Here is a 17,082-nt window from a genome sequence, read left to right on the forward strand (position 1 = left end):
TACCCTAAAAGAACAGATAAAGGGAGTTCTATAAACATAAAGGAAATGATAAAGGAAAGAGTTCAGGAACACCAGGAAGGAAGAAAAAGTGAGGGGAAATGTAAGTCAGTACAATAGACTTTCCTTCTCTGAAGTTTTCTAAATTGTGTTTGAAGCTTGAAGCAAATTTTTTTTCTTTTTTCTTATTCTATCAATATTTTCTATTGACGTATAGCTGATTTACAGTATTGTATTAATTTCTGCTGTAGCAAAGTGGTTTAGTCATACATATATATGAACCTCAGCCTTCCACTCCATCCCTCCCACAAACCCCTCCCTCTTGGCAACCACCGATCTATTCTGTATGTCTCTGATTAGGTTTCTGTTTTATAGACAGGTTCATTTGTGTTATATTTTAGATGGCATATATAAATGATATAATATGGTGTTTGTTTGACTTCCTTCACTTAATATGATAACTCTAGGTTCATCCATGTTGCTGCAGATGGCATGTTTTCATTCTGTATATGGCTGAGTAGTATTCCATTGCATAAATGTACCACATCTTCTTTATCCATTCATCTGTTGATAGACAGTTTGCTTCCATGTCTTGGCTATTGTGAACTGTGCTGCTATGAACATAGGGGCATGTGTCTTTTGGAATTAGAGTTTTGCCTGGATGCCCAGGAGTGGGATTAATAGTTCATATGGTAATGCTATTTTAGGTTTTTTGAGGAGCCTCCATACTGTTTTCCATAGAGGCTGCAACAGCCTATAGTCCCACCAACAGTATAGGAGGGGGTCCCTTTTCTCCATACCTTCTCCAGCATTTGCTATTTGTAAATATTCTTTTTTAAATGATGGCCATTCTGACCAGTGTGAGGTGGTACCTGTTTTGATTTGCATTTCTCTAATAATTAGTGATGTTGAGCATCTTTTCATGTGCCTATTGGTCATTGGTATGTCTTCTTTGTAGAAATGTCAATCTAGACCTCCTGCTCATTTTTTTGATTGGGGTTGTTTTTGTTTTTTGTTTTTTTGGTGTTGAGTTTTATGAGCTTGAAGCAAAAATTATAACACTGTCTAATGTGGTTCTAAATATACAGAGAGGTAGCATTTAGAACAATTATAGTCGGGGGAGGGGGTGGATGAATATAAAAGAAGGTAAGATTTCCATACTTCATTCAAACTGGTACAAGGATGACACACAGACCACCAGACTGGGTCCCTCTGAGGGCTGTTCCCACTGAGTTTACCCAGCCTCTCAGGCTGATCCAGAAACTTTTTTCTGGGAATCAGGAAGCCTTGTTCTTTCCATCAGTAACTTGCTGTGTGATCTTAAATAAATATCTTGTTCTATCCATGTTTTAGTTCCTAAAATTGTGAGAAAAAAGAAAATGACTTTAAATAATCCATGAAAAGATTTCTTCAAAGGGAATTTTGTGACATCTTGCATATAAAGCGGAAAATTTAAAGTTGGAAGAACCCCGCCCCTCGCCTTGCAGGGACCGCACAGTTTGATAACTGTCCTTCTCTGGGGACTTCATGACATCCTCCAGTGCCTCTCACTGCCTTCTCTTGGTGACATCTCCCCGAAGATCTAGGCTCCTTCCCAGAGACTTCCTCCTCAGCTACCATGCTTCTCCCCCCATCGGCCAAGAACACTGGGAAACTCCAGAAAGTGACTTTCTCTTCTCTGTGCCTACTATGATTGAATAACATGTAACGTCTCAGGGCCTTTCCAGCATGCACTTGCTTCTCCCCGAGAGGTAAGGTTGGTGTCCTTGTGGCATGGAACCGTCCCAGGCCTGACAGTGGTCCTAGCCACCTGATTTCTCTGTGGTTTGTGTCTATGCTTGGTTATACCTGGAAGGCTACACTGAGCTACCCCTCTTCACAGGGGTAAAGCCCTCCCCCATCTTTACTCCTACAGGGGACAGGGGTCCCCTGGCAGGGAGCACATGGCAGGCACTGCAGTTGGCAGTCATCTCCCCATGTGATCACAAGCCTGGTGAAGGCAGGAATAGTGTCTTGCCCCTCTTATTATCCCTTCAGCCCAGCACAGGATCCGGCTCCAAACAGGAGACCTTCTGTCCAAAGAAAGTTCAGCTTGTGAACTGAACTGCAGGGCTCTGTCTGCAGCTTCCTCTCAGTTGTGATTAGCAGCTGGTAAAATTCCTCTCCAGGTGGTTTTTGACCTAACAGGTGCACACGTGGAAGGTCTTTGCAAGGCATTTGAGTGTCTGATTTATTATTAACGGGAAGTGTTGGGTCTGGAGCAGATCCAGGAAACAGTCGGAGACATGAATAAAGAGGCAACAGCTCCTACGAGGAAGCTTTAAAGTAAATACCGCCCCTAGTCTGGGGCAGCAGAAACAGGCTGTAATGGATGAGGTGTCAGACCTGTGAGGAGTTGCTTGAAACAGGCGTTCCCTCCCTCCTACCTCATCTGCTGTCCTTTCTGCCTCCCATTGCCTGCCTGGAGCAAATGTCAGTCAAGGTTGTACCTTGCCCTCGGCACTGAGTTAGGGGATGGGAAAGATAAAGAGGTTTATAGTGCATATCCTGTGCCTTCAAGACACTTGCAATATGGTAGGAGACAGATAACAAATAGCTGTAATAAGAATATCAAGGTTAGACTGTATGAGAGGCCAGAGGGAGCAAGCACAGATCACGCCTAGCTTGGAGGTTTGAAGAAAGCTACATGAAGGAAGAGGTGGATTTGAACTTGAGTTGGGAGAGGATTTGAATCAAATAAGGACACAGACTTGATTCAGGAAGACCAGCTCTGAATCCTGGTCAGCAGCCAGCTAGCTGTGTGGCCTTAGTAAAATCACTTCACCTCTCTGAACTTTGGTTTCCTCCACCACAAAAGTGGTTAAACTATTCTCCTATAGTTGTCCTTTCTTCTTAGAACATCTGGTCTTTCTCTACTACAAATTCCCATGAGCACACACACACATACATATTTACAGTATCTCCAAGGGAAACACAAAAAAGGTCTGTCCTTGAAGTCACATTCTCCTTTCGGCTACTACCCATATCATTGCCTTCCTTTAGAACAGACTCCTCATACAAGTTGTCTACTTATCTCTCCATTCTCTGCTCACATTCCTTCTTGTCCCAGATCCATTCAGGCTGTCATCCCTACCACCCCACTGTGATTGCTTGGGTCATGGTCGCCAATCACCCACCTGATGCAAAAACCACAGGTCAGCTCTTTGATCAGATCTTACTTGACTGAGCATGACTTGACACAAGTGACCATTTTTGCCTCCTTTTATAAACTATAATTTTATTTCTTTATTTTTGGCTGTACTGGATCTTCATTGCTGTGCAGGCCTTTCTGTGGTTGTGGTGAATGGGGGCTGCTCTGTAGTTGTTAAGTTCAGGCTTCTCGTTGCGGTGGCTTCTCTTGTTCGAGCACAGGTTCTGGGGTGCACGGGCTTCAGTAGTTGCAGATTCCAGGCTCTAGAGCACAGGCTTGATAGTTGTGACACGTGGGCTTAGTTGCTCCCAGGCGTGTGAGATCTTCCCAGACCAGGGATTGAACTTGTGTCCCTTGCACGGGCAGGCAGATTCTTTACCACTGAACTGCCAGGGAAGCCCTTGCCTCCTCCCTGTGGCTTCCAGGATGCCTCTCTCTGTTGGTTTCCTCCCAGTTCCTCCCAGCTTGTGCCTCCATTACTCTTTGTTTCTCTGAGCATCCTCTAAATGCTGGACTGGCCCAGAGCTCAGTTCTACAACCTCTTCTCTTATCTCCTGGCGCACTTCTGGTGATCTCAGTCAGTAACACCCTGACATCTTCCCAACGAATATCACTGTTCCAAACTCCCTCTTTCCTGATCTCCAGCTGTCTGCTGGACATCTTCTCTTGAAACTCTGATTAGCATCTGAATCCCAGTATATCCAAAACCAGACTCTCCGTCCTCTGTAACCACTCACTTCCTTAGAAGCTTCCATCAGCTCTGTTTTGACAATTTCACTGTTTGTGTTGCTGAGGGTAAAAACTTTGCAGTGGTCCTAGACCCTTCTTTCTTTCAGGCTCCACATGAAATCCACAACCAGTGTCTGTCATGGGCTCTCCCTTCAAAACACACCCAGAATGTAAGCACTTCTCGCTCCCCGCCCCCCCCCCCCACCCCATTCCCACCCTGGTTCGCATCACCATCACCGCTCAGCTGGCCTGTGAAGGTTCCCTCAGGGCCGCCTGCTCCCACTGTTGGCTCACAGTCAGAGCCACCCTCTTGTCATGTGCCCTGTTGTGTGGCTGTCCTGTCCCAGCCCTAAAAGTTAAAGTCTTGCTATGACCTGATGGATCTGCCCCCATCCCTCCTCCTAATTTCTCATTCTGACCTTATCCCTTGTCTGGATGCTCTGTTCAAGACATGCTGACTTCCTTGAAGTTCCTCGGATCTACCAAGTATGCTCCCACCTCAGGGTCTTAGCACTGCAATGGTTGCAACTCTTTTTCTATTGTTTATATTGCAGAATGGTCTTTATCTTATGAACTACTGAATATTCTCACAATCCCAGCCATTTCTCTGCTAGTTCTCATTCTTGGAAAGAAGGTCTGTTGCCTATTGTTGGGAGAAAAATGAGTTCTGGCAGAGTTTGAATAGATCCTTGTTCAAATACTTGGGGCCAAGAAAAATGAGAATTTCTTGAGGTGGGTTTTGGCTTACCTGGAGACTTGCCTTCTGTACAGGTGGTGGGATCAGTAACATCTTGGCATGTTACCAGAGGTGACTTGGTGGCTCTCCTGGTCCATGAGGTGGACCGGGTCACTGCTCGCTTCCTCTGTCCCTCCCGCTCTAGCTGGACCCCTGCCCTCTGTCCTCTGAATGTTTCACATGACTTACAGATCCTTCTGCCTCAGGGAAGCCTGAGGTCAACCCCTCCTAGCTGTGCTGTATCCCACGCTCTGTCTGTCTCTAGCCTTTGTCTCACTGATTTTCCGATTCTACATGCTTGCATCACAGTTGCTTTCCTTAATTAGGCACTGAGCCCCAGACTCATTTGTTCTTCTGCCCCAGTGTTTTCCAAACTGAGCTCTGAGTCAGAATTACCTGCGGGTAGACATGCAGATTCTTGGCCTTCTCCCTGAGCACGAAAACCTGAAATCTGTTTTTTAATCCTGACTGCAGAACTTCTTGCAGAATTTGCACTTAATTTTTGGCTCATCCAGGGTACTGTTGCTCATATAATTTAGGTACTATTTATTCCAATTATATGGGGCTTCACAGGTGGTGCTGGTGGTAAAGAATCCACCTGCCAGTGCAGGAGATACAAGGGATGTGGGTTTGATCCCTGGGTTAGGAAGATCCCCTGGGGAAGGAAGTGGCAACCCACTCCAATATTCTTGCCTGGGAAATTCCATGGACAGAGGAGCCTGGCAGGCTGCAGTCCATGCGGCCACAAAGAGTTGGGCACAACTGAGCAACTGAGTACACACACACACACACACACACATTCTAATTATATATATTAATATATACATATACACATATATGTATATATGTATTCTAATTCTGTACTTATTAGTCATTTCAAATGGAACATTTAAAGGGTGAGGAATTAAATCATTTGAAACATTGAAACACTTGTCATCCTTAGATGGGTTTTTATATTTTTTATAAGTTTTTATTGGAACAATAAAACCATATTGCAGAAAGCTTAGAAAATAGGGAGAAAAGCGTAATTTCCCCCAATTTGATGCAACGACTATTTTCACGTCAGTATGGTCCCCTTGGGCGTCTGTGGAGGAGTGTTCATAAACGTGAGCAGCATCGGACGTGATGTGCAGTCAGAAAGAAGAGGCTGGGAGCAGAGATTCCACTCTGGGCTCTGTGCTGCTTGGAGGTCGTGGCCCTGGATTCATGGAGAGGCCTGGCCCAGGGCTCTGCGAGGGTCCCAAGGGGAGGAGGTGCAGAATCACTCCGGGCCCAAGCCGCCAGCCTCCCTAGAGCTGGTGTGCACAGTGTGATTTTGGTCTAGCCTGTGTCTGTTGTCACTGCCTGTGTGCAGGGGGCCCTGCTGCTGCCCTGGGGCTCCCAGGCTGGGGTAGGGGTGGAGGACACACATAGACAGCACTTACCACACTGTGAAATGCATGTCAGTCTGGAGGGGGATGCAAACTGGGGCCCTGGAGGAGGAGGTCCAGCCACTGACTGACCATGCCAGAGAAGGGAGATGGTCAAGGTGGCAAGTTAGAGGCGGGCACAGCTTGTCTGGCCCTGCTTTTCAGGCACAGCCGATGCCATATGGGATGGTACAGGTGCACGCCCATCTGGGGCCCTTACAGCCTCTGTTCTCACCCCTGACTTGTTCCCAGGGGGGCCCAGGGACTTAGAAAAAGAAAATATCAAGACTGATGCTGATGCGAGAAGCTGTATCAGTGTCACCCCCCAGCAGGGAATGGCATTTTCTCTCTTTATGATTTTACTATTTTTGCTGCAGTTCTGGGATATTTAAAATATACAGCAATTGACAGAAAATGATGAAACTCGTACATGTATACATGGGATAGATTTAAACAAAGATATTATTTTGCCACATTTGATTGTTATTTTCTTTAAAGGGGATTTAAAAAGTTATACCACTGAAATCATCTTTGTAACCCTTATGGATTACGCTTTTCTCTTGGTATCCTTAACTAGAGGTAAACACTATTTTTGAAGCTGATATGTGTTTCTCCTGTATGTGCTTTTTTGCTTTCATCACCTGGGTATGTGGTATGTGCTTTAAAGCATATTTCTTTCCTTCTCTCTGTTTATCTATCAATCAGTCATCTATCTGTTGTTGTGTGTGCTCAGTTGTGTCGGACTCTCTGTGACTCTAGACTGTAGCCCACCAGGCTCCTCTGTCCATGGAATTGCCCAGGCAAGAATACTGGAGGGGGTTGCCATGCCCTCCTCCCGAGGATCTTCTCAACCCAGGGATTGAACCCTTATCTTCTGCATTGCAGGAGGATTCTTTTGCTAAGAGGCCGTGGAAGCCCAACTATCTGTTGTATGATACATATGTTTTGCAACTTACTTTTGTTTCCAGTTCTCAATACTAATTTTTTGAGATTGACTCACATGAATCATACAGAATCTGATTCTTTTATTTTCCTGGCTGTAGTGTGTATTTCACTGTTTGAAGATACTGAGATGTACTTACCCCTTCTCCTTTGAATGGACACGAGCCGTGGTAGAAAACACCCTTCCTTGTACTTTCTTCCATGTATGTGTGAGAATGTTTCTTGATCCTATTTCAGAGACAGGGTACTTGGGTTTTTGGAAATGTACATTTTAAGTTTTCACTACACATTTCCAATTGCTCTCCAAAGAGTTTGTACACATTTTCACTCCTGTCAGCTGTGTAACAGATCCCATTTTCTAGTGTCGGTATCATCACACATCGCAGTTTTTGACAATTTGATGAGTATGAAGCCAGCATCTCATTGAAAATTTTATTTATGTCTCTAATGATTAGAGAAGATGACTATGTGCTCATATGTTAATATGTGTAAGTTCTTTATATTTTCTGCATACTAACACTTTGTTGCTTATACATATTGAAAGTATTTTCCCTCAGTCACTGATGTGTTTTGGAATGCTGTTTTCAGGAATTTCTCCCTTATAGAGATTTGTAAATCTTTCCTTTGGAAAGTTGTGCCCTTTCATTTTGTTCAACGGATCCTCCCTGTCCTGGGGCCATAGCTGCATAGCGGGCCCTTGAACAGTCAAGGGCTAGGGGTGTCAACGCTCTTTGCAAGGGAAAACGCACACAAAATTTCTGTTCGGCCCTCCATATCCACGGTTCCTCCCCATCAGCGGTTTTTCATCCTTGGATTCAAATGCACTGTGGATTGTGTAACACTGCTGTGTTTACTATCGAAAAATATCCACGTATAAGTGACCCTTCACAGTTCAAACCTGTGTGTTCAAGGGTTAACTGTATTCTCCAAGATTTTCCTCCGAAAGATACAAGGTTTTAATTCTACATGTAAATCCCTAACTCAAGTGGGTGAAAAAAAAGAAAGAAACCTTTTTTTCAACTTGGAAAAGTTCATGAAATTAGACTGTGTAGTTTTATTATGGTAAAGCCAACACAACATATCCTTGAGGAGGGCATGGCAACCCACTCCATTATTCTTGCCTGGAGAATCTCCATGGACAGAGGAGCCTGGCGGGCTACAGTCCATGGGGTCCTAAAGAGTAGGACATAACTGAGCGACTAAGCACAACACAATGTAACCATGCCTTAAGTCAAGAAACAAAACCGCAGGGCCAGAGAAACGCGCCATACGCCTCCCTGTCAGTCAGAATGCCTTTGCCTTGCCCCAGTTAGTCACTTGCCTAAGTGTGACGGCTGTCACACACCCCTCTCCTCACCCCCATCTCCAGATTTCCTCTCTGCCCTGGTCCTCCCAGGATTTCCATGCACTCCCTCTGGACGTCCCACTTAACAGAGGCCTGACCCTTCCTGGAGAAGGCCCCTGAGCTTAGGCTTGAAGGAAGAGCGGGGTCTAGAAGAAGAGAAGAGTATTCAGAGCCAGGGAGAGATGGAGCTAGCAGGTTAGCCATTGAGAGGCTGGGGGCTTTGCGTCCTTCCTTCTAAGGAGCTGGAGCAGAGAGCATTTAGTGTAGCAGGACGAAGCCAGAAAGATTTCAGCCTCCCCTCATCTTTCCCAGCAAGAGGCTGAAATCATTTCTCATACATCAAACAGAGAAAGAATATTCTCCTCTTAATGCTTTAAAGAGGGAAGGGGGTGAGAAAAAATGCACAAAATACATAGAAACAGACGGGCTTGCAGAGAGCAGATGTTTTGCTCTAAGATCCCTTCCATCTGACGGGGAAAACAGCTGGTGCTTCCGGAGCCACCCTGTCACCTTTCTCCTCCAGCCGCTGTGCTTATTTCTCTCTCCGTTGTCATTTGCCTTCTCACCTTCGTTGACCATGGCCTGGTGGCCCACTCTTCATTCAGAATCACGTCCCCCAGAGGGTGTTGGGTCATTGTAGGTTCAGGTTCACATTCAGTTCTGATTGAGACAGACTCAGAGTCTTGAGACTCAGGCTGTGCACAGGACCCGCTGTTGGGCTCTAAGCATTAGGACTGGAGGTGCAGACCCCTGGCTCGCTGCCCAACCCTGTGTCTGGTCCATGCTCACAAGTGATCCAAGACTTAACAGAATCCCAGTCCAGTAAAGAACAGACTTTTGGACTCAGTGAGAGAAGGCGAGGATGGGAAGATTTGAGAGAATAGCACTGAAACATGTACCTTGTTGTTGTTCGTTCTCTAAGTCATGTCCGACTCTTTGTGACCCCATGGAGCATATGTAGCACATCAGGCTTCTTTGTCCATGGGGTTTTGCAGGCAAGAATTCTGGAGTGGATTACCATCTCTTTCTCCAAAACATGTACATTGCCATATATAAAATAGATGACCAGTGCAAGTTCAGTGCATGAAGCAGGACACCCAAAGCTGGTGCTCTGGGACAACCCAGAGGGATAGGTGGGGAGGGAGGTGGGGGGGTTCAGGATGGGGAGTCACATGTATACCTGTGGCTGATTCATGTTGATGTATGGCAGAAACCATCACAATACTGTAAAGTAATTATCCTCCAATTAAAAACAAAATAAGAATCCCAGTCCATCTTTACTGTGAAAGAGGAGTGGGCAGGTTAGTCCAAGTGGGCAGGGGTTTGGGGAGGAAGTCATTCAGACTGGAATCCCAGAGGAGCTGTGGGGAAGAAAAAGAAAAAGGTGAGGCCCCATTCTAGGTGCTGAGGAATCCTAGTACCAGCTGGTTTTCTAAGGCAGATCGGAATTTAACCATGTCTCCTTTGCTTCAGAACTCACTGTTTTTTAGAGATTTAAAACCCATTAGGGACTGGCTTAAGAAGTTAATAACCTGTTACCATGCTGGAGAATTGCATTTGATGTTGTTTATAGCTATTTGGCTTATGAAAATAAATACATTAAGATTGGGAGCCAATTCTTATTCACACCACTTACTGAAGGCAGATCATCCAATAATAAACAAATATCATTAATCTTAAACCCATGTGGGGAGAATTTCATTTTTTTAAAACTAATTGTACTTGTGGGATTTATACATATATATATATATATATATGAACCTAAAAAAATGTGCAGTAATACAATAAACTTTGCATGTGTGGTACAGAATTCGATTTGTGTGGGAAAGACAAATTAACTGTGAAACGTAACCAGGAAAAGTAATGTTGATTGCAAGGAGCACATAATTAGGACAGCTTGGATATGCAGTAGGTTCTTCTTTGCTTCTACCAAGCCTGAGCACGACTGACTGGGTATTCAATTTGGTTTTAATTATCATATTAATATTGGTTATAATTTCCATAAATGACTCTTAAGCCACAGGAATGGATAATAGAGTTGAAAATCTATTTTTTCCCACTTTTCCCTGTTCGAGCATTTACTCCCCAGTTATCAGGGCAGCCCGTGCAGGGAGACAAAATCACCCAATGGTGATCATTTCTCAAGTGTGACAGTTCCAGATCTTTTCTGAAGCCAAGTTATTTGCTTAATTTCACTGGTGACAGTTTATTCATTCACAATTAGAAACACTTCCTTATCTAAGTGAGTGTGCTAAGAACTCAGAAATTTAGAAGTCTTTGTTCTCGCATTAAAATTTAGCAAGAGAGATGTACATGAAAGCTTTTTTTAAAAAAAAAACCCATTAAACTGTGCTGAGATCGATTACCATCAAACATATTAAGGTCAGTGACGATCTAAGATGATAGAAACACACAGAAGAGGGAGAGTAAAGCCTTCCAGGGGTGAAGGCATGCAGAAGGGTGCTTTGTGCTGGGTTTTGATGGATAGATAGGAGTTTACTAAAGGGAGGAGGAAGGAATGGTTTGAGTCAAGAAAGTACATGAGGCATTCAGAGGTCAGAGGGAAGCTTAGGAGGCCAGAGGGCTAGGTTAATGGGAGAGTGAAGCTGGAGAGGCAGAATTCACGTCAGCTCGTCCACCCACCTTGATTACATCGTCTACTCCCGATAATCAGCTCCCACCTAAACCAGACCGGAAACCTTAGCATGGTTCTCTCTATCTCCCCACTTGCACTCCTCTAATCTGTCTTCCATATTACAGCCAAGGGGATCTTTCTGAAACCCGCATCTTAACATATTGCTCCCTTTGGCCCTCAGAATAAAGTCCAGATCTTCCTGATCCATAGAGAAGCTCCCAGAGCTAGTCTCTGCCAACCTCTCAAACTCACATCCCATCAGCCACCTTCTTTGTCCCTAAGCTCCCACCACCCTGCCCTCCTCTTCATTCTGAAACCTGCCAGCCTGATTCCCTGCTCTGAGCCGTTGCACATACTATTCCCACTGCCTGGTCAACTTAGTTTTCTAAAACAAGCATCCCCTCTTTCCTTCTCCCATCGTCCTCCCACCTATTCTCAGGGCTCTTTGTGTTCTTTCCTTCCTTTTATTCCTATGGCCTGTATGCAGTCTGCAATTGTCCTTTTCACTCAGTATCATGTATTTTTCTGTGTCTGTCTTTCTCATTAGAATTCAAATTCCATAAATGGGGGATTGACTCCTGTCTTGCTCACAGCTGTACACCCGGTACCTGGCACCATGACAGGCACCTCCTAGGTTCCGAAAAATTACTTCTTGGAGAAAATAGATGGAAGGGCCAGATTCCAGAGGGCCTTGTGTGCCATGCCCTAAGCTTTAGCCCTTATCCTGTGAACCATAGGAAACCAAGAGAGAGATTTAACCAGGCCTGCGATGAGCATGGCATGGGTCCGCCTGACACAGAAAATTAAGTTTAAAATATTTTCAGTAATTTCACTCATACCATGACTTCACTGGCATCCCTCCGTGGCGATGCAATGATAGGAACAAAAAGCAATTTTCATTTCTCGAGTAAAACATAAAAACCTCTCCCTGCAGAGCTTTAACGCGCTCAGAATGAAAACTGAACCCACAGCCCCAGCCAGACAGACGAGTGAGCTGGTTAGCGGGAGGGACGGCGGGTCGCTGACAGCAGAGGGGCCTCTGGTTCGCAATTTTAAGGGGACATAAAACGCTGGCTGGCTTTCACAGAACACCAGGCCGAGCTGCAGAAAACTGTAAAATCTCCCTGTTGCAATATAAATATGGGATGAAAGTTGATTAACCAATTTTATGTTGTTATCTGAGCCTTCAATCCATTTGCACTTGAATTAAAAAGACACAAATTGAGTTTTGGCTGGACACACATTTTTCGACAGGCAGTATAGGTAAAAGAAAAGAGGTTTAAATTCCTTTTTCACTTGAAATCTTTATCTGGCAGAAGGTTTTCTGTGATGTCATGCTGCTTGGTTTCTGAGGAATAACTGCCAGGGTTTAGCAAGTCAGCCCAGATTCTATAGGCTATAATAAAAAGGACATCTCTTAAATTTTATTCTTGGGCTGGTGCATTCTTCTGGCCATGGACACTTTCTCGGCTAAGTCATTGCAAGAGTCTTCTGTCTGGACCCCACATAGCTCTGAAGGCTACTTCTAGTCTGTCTCTACCCAATCCCTAAGTTCAGTTTAGTTCAGTCGCTCAGTCGTGTCCACCTCTTTGTGACCCCATGGACTGTAGCATACCAGGCTTCCCTGTCCATCACCAACTCTCGGAGCTTGCTTAAACTCATGTCCATCTAATTGGTGATGCCATCCAACCATCTCATCCTCTGTCGTCCCCTTCTCCTCCTACCTTTAGTCTTTCCTAGCATCAGGGTCTTTTCCAATGAGTCAGTTCTTTGCATCAGGTGGCCAAAGTATTGGACCTTCAGCTTCAGCATCAGTCCTTCCAATGGATATTCAGGACTGATTTTCCCCAGGATAGACTGGTTGGATCTCCTTGCAGTCCAAGGGACTCTCAAGAGTCTTCTTCAACACCACAGTTCAAAAGCATCAATTCTTCTGTGCTCAGCTTTCTTTATAGGCCAACTCTCACATCCATACATGAATACTGGAAAAACCATAGCTTTGACTAGACAGACCTGGTGATGTAATGTCCCTGCTTTTTAATATGCTGTCTAGGTTGGTCCTAGTTTTTCTTCCAAGGAACAAGCTTTTTATTTCATGGCTGCAGTCACCATCTGCAGTGATCTTGCAGCCCCCCTCCAAATAAAGTCTCTCATGGTTTCCACTGTTTCCCCACCTATTTGACATGAAGTTTTGGAACTGGATGCCATGATCTTAGTTTTTTGAATGTTAAGTTTTAAGTCAACTGTTTCACTCTCAACTTTCATCAAGAGGCTCTTTAGTTCTTCTTGACTTTCTGCCATAAGGGTGGTGTCATCTGTGTATCTGAGGTTATTGATATTTCTCCTGGCAATTTTGATTCCAGATTGTACTTCATCCAGCCTGGCATTTCATATGATATACTCTGCATATAGGTTAAATAAGCAGGGTGACAATATACAGCCTTGATGTACTCCTTTCCCAATTTGGAGCCTGTTGTTCTATGTCCAGTTATAACTATTGCTTTTTGACCTGTATACAGATTTCTCAGAAGACAGGTAAGGTGGTCTGGTATTCATCTCTTGAAGAATTTTCACAGTTTGTTGTGATCCACATAGACAAAGGCTTTGGCATAGTCAATGAAGCAGAAGTAGATGTTTTCTGGAACTCTCTTGCCTTTTTGATGATCCAACAGATGTTGGCAATTTGATCTCTGGTTCCTCTGCCTTTTCTAAATCCAGCTTGAACATCTGGAAGTTCATGGTTCACATACTGTTGAAGCCTGACTTGGAGAATTTTGAGCATTACTTTGCTAGCGTGTGAGATGAGTGCAATTGTGTGGTAGTTTGAGCATTCTTTGGCATTGCCTTTCTTTGGGATTGGAATGAAAACTGACCTTTTCTGGTCCTGTGGCCACTGCTGAGTTTTCCAAATTTGCTGGCATATTGAGTGCAGCACTTTCACAGCATCATCTTTTAGGATTTGAAATAGCTCAGCTGTAATTCCATCACCTCCACTAACTTTGTTCGCAGTGATGCTTCCTAAGGCCCACTTGGTTTCACATTCCAGGCTGTCTGGCTTTAGGTGAGTGATCAAACCTCATGGTTATCTGGGTCCTGAAAATCTTTTTTGTATGGTTCTGTGTATTCTTGCCACCTCTTCTTAACATCTTCTGTTTCTGTTAGGTCCATACCATTTCTGTCCTTTATTGTGCCCATCTTTGCATGAAATGTTCTCTTGGTATCTCTAATTTTCTTGAAATTATGCAACCCCTAAGACTTCTTACCAAATAGCCATAGAACTGTTCTTCTAGTGCAAGCCTGGACCTGCTCCAAACCTCTCTGTGGATTGTTCATTAAGAACACAGTTTAATTCTTTGGCATCATCGTCATGGTCTTAGACAATCCATCTGTGCGTGCCTTACCTTTCTAAACTCACCCGTTTCTTCTCCATTACCCTCCCACATTGATATGCCCACCATATTCTATTTTCCAAGCTCACCTACCTGCCTGTTTACATGTCTCAGAAATCATCAGGTGCTTTCTCATCACCTTGCCTTGCTCCTGCTCTTTCCTCAGCCTTGAATGGTGCCCTTCCCAACTCCATCACTCCCCATGCAAATGCTCTACCTCCTTCACAGTCAAACCTGGGGGTGCAGCAACCCTATTCAGGGAAGCGACCTGGGAGACTGCAGCACTCCCTGGATGGCTTGGGGGTCACATTCACTGGGGCAGGTGTCAGGTCAGGAAGGGCTGCATCAGCCAGGTCAGAAAAGAGAAATTCCATCCAGAGAGAGGTGTGTGTGTCCAGGGATGTGCAGTCATGGTTCTAGATGACACCAGTGCCCAGTGAGGCAGGTGTCCTGTGGTCTTGAGTATCGTGCCATAGAGAGATCCCAGGAAGGTCTACCCCATCTGTATATCCATACAGAGCTGTGACCCACTGGGGCTCAGTTCCCATGGGGTTCTGATTCTGAGTTCTGCGGGGGCAGCCTGGACAGTTCATCCTGAATCTGCATCCCCACTTGCCTACACTGTACCCATATTCATAGCTCCTTGACCACATGAATCCCCCAGAAAAGCCTGTGAACAACAGAGTAGTCACTCTTGGCTTAGGTACATCCAGTCCATTCTGAGACCCTTGACCTGTTAACCTGGCCTCATAACCTATAGCCAAAAGCCAACAAAAATGTTCCAGTGACATCCTTGCCTTGTTGGTGAATAACATCCTGAGCCTTCACCCCAGCTGCCTTCTGCTCCCATTCCACAAGGTTCCTTGGCCACTCAGTATCTGTCCTCTAGTCTTGTCTCCTGTCTGTGGACTGCTGTCTGTCCCTCAGCCCCAAATCGTGATTTGAGTCTCTGGCTCTTAGCTCTGGCTTTTGACTTCGACCCCCAGCACTCCAGAACCATTCTCTCTGCTCTACGTGCCCTGGACACCATCCTCCCATCAGTGATAGTGGTAGGCTCTGAGTTCTCTCCTGCTGGGCGGTGCACTCATCATGTATCACTGTGTGACTCCCCTCTGCTCACTGAACCACCACCAGCCCTGTTAGTTTGATCTTCAGGGCTTTTCCCACCCTGGCCCCTCACTAATCCAGGCTGTCTCTGGCTCTGTGCCCCGCAGTGCACCTTATGCTCCAGCCCTTCTGTGTAAGTTGTGTTCTTTAGCACACCGTGAACTTGACATCTCTTTACCTTGCTGTGGCTCTCCAGTGCTTTGTAGTGGGGACCTCTGTGGGACTAGGAGGATGCTTCAAAGTTAGATTCCACAATCGCAACAGGGTTCAAAGCCAGAGCATTTGTGTGACCTTGGGCATATCACTTAATCCTAGGGATCCTCAATGGACTCGTTTGAAAAAGAGAGTGATGACCCCCACTGGAAGTGTTGTCATAAGATTCAGGGTGACACGATGCCTGGCATGTTCCCCCCCACGGCAGAGGCAGGATAACTTGAGTGCTCCATCGCAGACTTTGCTGACAGTTAGGAAAGGTGCTGGTGTTCCCTTGAAGAAAGTGTGAGCCTGACACCCTCTGAGGGTCAGTGGGCTCAAGGCTCAGCGAGTGGAACCTGCTCCTTGACATGCGTCCCCCTCCTTCGGAGGCTGCACTGGGGCTACCGTGTGAGCTGCTGATACAGAGAAGGTTCCTGATGGTCCTGGGCCCTCACTGTGTCTGCCCTTGTGATGAGTTGTGGTTCCAGTTTTAGAATTTCTCCCAACACTGCCCAGAGAACTGTCACTTAGCGAACCCCTGAGCCGAGACGATTCCATGGCACTGGGGAAAGATGGGGAGTCTCTGGAGAAAATGCCCCTGGCCAGGAGGATCTGCTGGCTGCGGTGGATGGGGACCTCCACTGGCGAGCACGGGGCCAATTTCTAGGGCCACTGCTGATTTTTAAAGTGACCCTTGGAGATTCTCTTCCTCTCTTTATGCCTGTTTCTTTTTTAAAAATTAATTTTCATTGGAGTAGAGTTGATTTACAATGTTGTGTTAGTTCCTGCTGTTCAGAAAAGTGAATCAGTTACACATATATGTATATCACTGCGTTTTAGATTCTTTTCCCATGGAGGCCATTACAAAGTATTAAGTAGACTTCTCCGTGCTATACAGCAGGTTCTTACTAGTTACATATTTTATATATAGTTGGGTGTATATGTCAGTCTCAATCTCCAAATTTATCCCTTTCCCCCTGCCCCCTTGGTAACTCTAAGTTTGTTTTCTACTTCTGTGACATGTTTCTGTTTTGTAAGTAAGTTCATTTGAACCATGTTTTTAGATTCCGCACATAAGTGGTAACATATGATATTTGTCTTTGTCTGACTTACTTCACTCAGTAAAGTGCACTCTGGATCCACCTGTGTTGCTGCAGTGGCATTATTTCATTCTTTTTTTTGTGGCTGAGTAATGTTCCATTGTATACATGGAACCACACCTTCTTTATCCATCCCTCCACTGATAGACATTTAGGTTGCTTCCATGTCCTGGCTATCATAAATAGTGCTGCAAGGAAGCACAAGCTGGAATCAAGATTGCCAGGAGAAATATCAATAACCTCAGATATGCAGATGACACCGCCCTTATGGCAGAAAGTGAAGAACTAAAGAGCCTCTTGATGAAAGT

Source organism: Bison bison, unplaced genomic scaffold (genome assembly GCF_000754665.1).
Source record: "Bison bison bison isolate TAMUID 2011002044 unplaced genomic scaffold, Bison_UMD1.0 scf7180017864297, whole genome shotgun sequence".
In the NCBI taxonomy this organism is placed as follows: Eukaryota; Metazoa; Chordata; class Mammalia; order Artiodactyla; family Bovidae; genus Bison; species Bison bison.